A 3,438-nucleotide genomic window follows, 5' to 3' on the forward strand; every position below is an offset into this window, starting at 1 on the left:
AAAAATGTCTTTCTCAAAAAGAAAATAAAGAAAACTAGCCCAAATTTAAATAAATAACTAGTAGATGTAGACAGACAAATATCTGAAAGAGAAAGATATGCAAAATGGGTAAATGAGAAAAGGAGAGGATACTGAAATGTAAATAAAAATAAATGGGAGAGGTTACTGGTAAGCTATCTGTGGAAAAAAGTAAAATGTTAGAGAGAGAATGAATAGTTAGGGAAAAGGAAACCAGAAAGGAAGACAAAGTAAAAAGGGTACAATAAAGAAGCCGAGGCAATAAAAATGAAAAAAAAAAAAAAAAAAGAGGAAGAAATGGAAACAATGAAAAAGAAAATTGAAATAAGCTTTTATAAATGCCATTTTATCAACATTTAATCAATTTACATATTGCTAGTTATCTAATATTTTATACATGAGGGCTTCCAATATTTTATTTATCCTGGTACTCAGTCCTGGAGTGGTATGTTTAGCCCTTCCTTACAGTGAGATTTTCTAGAATTTGATTCTATCATGGTGGAAACACTGATAAAATACACTTACAAGAAAAATCAATGGATCCTCAGAAAATTTGGACAGAGAGGTCCAAATTCAGGACACACCCCTCCAACATACATACGAATCTTTACAAATTTTTTTCAGTTACACTACTGAAAAACCTAAAATTCCCCACAAAAAAATAAAAGACTCAGACACACATAGCTAGTGGACATATATTTGGCATTACTGAATTATTTTCACACCAGCTTAATTTCTGTTCTTCAGCCCCTTTATTATAATCTGCTTTGTAAAGAGGAGCAAATACTTCACCAGAATCATCTCTGTATTGCCAAAGCACAGTGGAAATGATCATAAACCCATATTCCTCTACAATAAGCTTTTAGAATAGTTTTGAGAAGAGACATATACTAGATGAAGAAAAGATGACCAAGTAGGATGCACAGAGAGCAGAAAGGAAGCAGAGCAGATAGCACAGACTGAGCTGGAGCAGAAGATAGGGCTCCGGGATCGCACTGCCTCCCATGGGCCTGTCTCCCCTCCTCCCTGCTCAGTCCTTTCTAGCCCTTTGCAGCTATCAGGTTTTCTCTTCTTTGCCCAGAGTACTTAGAGAATGAACATCAAGCTGGTCACAGGAGTAGATGACACAAATTTTAATTTCAAGTAGAATATCTGCATTTATCATAACCAACAATAGGCTGTGCCCTTGGATCATCTTTATGCAGCTCAAACATCTTATTTTCATTTTGAAAGACCCTTTCCACTGGACTGATGCTTTATAGAAAAGCACATATTCTCCTAAAATCCTACTACATCAGTTTTCACATCTGTAAAATGAAGATAATACATAAATAATCCCTTTCCCAGAGATATACATAGTTACCTAGCATTAATAAAAATAACAAAAATGATTAATATACAAATGGAAGTAAACTTGTAATATACAAATGGAAATAAACAGGGTGTTTAGTGTGGAAGTGTAAGACTTTGAAAAACATGCACTAGCTAAGTAACCTATTCGGCATGCAAGTGTGGATGCTGGGACCTAGAGAAGCTACATTATATTCCCACTCAGCCCTCGATATGCAATCCTGGGAAGCATTTCAGACAAGGATGTTATTTTAAATACTTTTCCCTAAACAGAAATTCTATATGGAGAGAAATAAACTAGTCGCTGAGAGTTATCTTTCTCTTGGCATCTGCAAAGAAAATGTCCATCAGTACAGACCTGACCCCTGACCCGTATTTCCAGGAGTCAGTGAAAAGAAGAGATCGAGACTACAGACCTAGTAGTAGGCCCGGGCCCATCACAAGTGGGGAACCCTTAAAACACTTGAACAGTTCTGGCTTCCTAATTTGAGTAGCCAGAACATATTTCTCAGGACAAATCTCTGCTAGAGGACAGCTAATCAAACCACCATAATCTTGGGCTTAAAGAATACAGGAAGAAGCCATGGATTACAGGACTTGGTTTCATAATCCATGTGCCTAAATAAGTGTTGAAGACAGACTGAAAAATGCCAGACTCACCTTTGGAGAGCGGAGGAGGCCATCCTGTGCAGGGTGGGGAAAGTTGTGTAATTTGAAGCAAGTGCAGTTGGAAAAGGCAACTTTCTTTAACTTTAGTGATGATATCTCAAGGGGCCAATTATGTTTTGTTTATTAGATTTCTTTTATTTTCCCTCCCCCTATCTGGTCACTTCTGCACTGAACATTCTAACCTATATTTCAACTTTGCCAATGAAAGTTTTGTTTCCTTGTCCCTGGGGCATGAGAAGAAACTTGCCAAACTTTAATTTCTTGGGGAAGGGGGGATTACAACTGAGTCTTCAGTGATACCACCTTCAAATGGTAAGAACTGTCATCCATTTCATGAGCATGAAGATGTGATTACATCTCAACTTCCTCATTTCGATTCACCCATCTCGACATTCCTTTGAGCAATAGCTCCCAGGCCAGGTGACTCAGGGGACCACTGGGACATTCAGTGTACATCCTCTAACCTGAGCGTGGGCAGGAAGACTTTTTATGCCAGTCCCTAGACAGAAGCCACTAACTACTGGGCTGCTCTCCACATTCTGGAACGTTCTTAAAATCTTCACTGTTCCTTTCACTTTAAGGAAGACAACCTCCCAGAGCCTTGGTTTGGACTTAGGGATTTTCAATACTCAGAATTGTTAATAAAAGTAAAACCACCCTGTGTGAAAAAACACAACGGAGGGTGTTAAGCACAGTACAATGAGCATGTAGAAGCCCAGGGCATTCTTCTCTTCCCCTCCATAGGAGTGGGGGAGACTTCCACCTGTGTGCCTTGTCCATGCGAGAAGAAGCAAGAACAATAGTTCTTTTTTTTTCAAACGATGTTAAGAATGAGATTCATGTGATATAAGTGAGGGTATAAAGCAAGCAACCGGGCATATATGTTTAGGGCTCAAGAGAAAGGTCTTGCCTGGCTTGGAGCTAAGAAAAATAAGACCTTTAGCAATGGACTGTATGGGAGGGACTGGATAGGAGGGATGTACGGGTAGGATGAGTGGGACAGGTTGGTGGGTTGGATGGATATCTCTGAGACTCTCCCCAAGTCTCTGTATCTCTGGGTCTCCCTCTCCAAGTTTCTATCTCTGAGTCTCTCCCTTCTGAGTCTCTATCTCTGAATATCTCTCTCTTGAATCTGACATTTCTCAGTCTTTTGCTCTTGAGTCTATTTCTCTGAGTCTCTTTATCTCTGAGTATCTCTCTCCAAATCTTTTTATCTCTGAGTATATTTCTGAGTCTCCATCTGGGTCTCTATATATCTGAGTCTTCCCCTCCAAGTCTCTCTATCTCTGAGTCTCCCCCTCTGAGTCTCTGTATCTCTGGGTCTCTCCCCAAGTCTCTATATCTCTGAGTCTCCCAAGACTTTGTATATCTAAGTCTAAATAGTCTATGTGAAGCACCTGC

This window comes from Pteropus vampyrus, unplaced genomic scaffold (genome assembly GCF_000151845.1).
Source record: "Pteropus vampyrus isolate Shadow unplaced genomic scaffold, Pvam_2.0 Scaffold329, whole genome shotgun sequence".
Taxonomy (NCBI): Eukaryota; Metazoa; Chordata; class Mammalia; order Chiroptera; family Pteropodidae; genus Pteropus; species Pteropus vampyrus.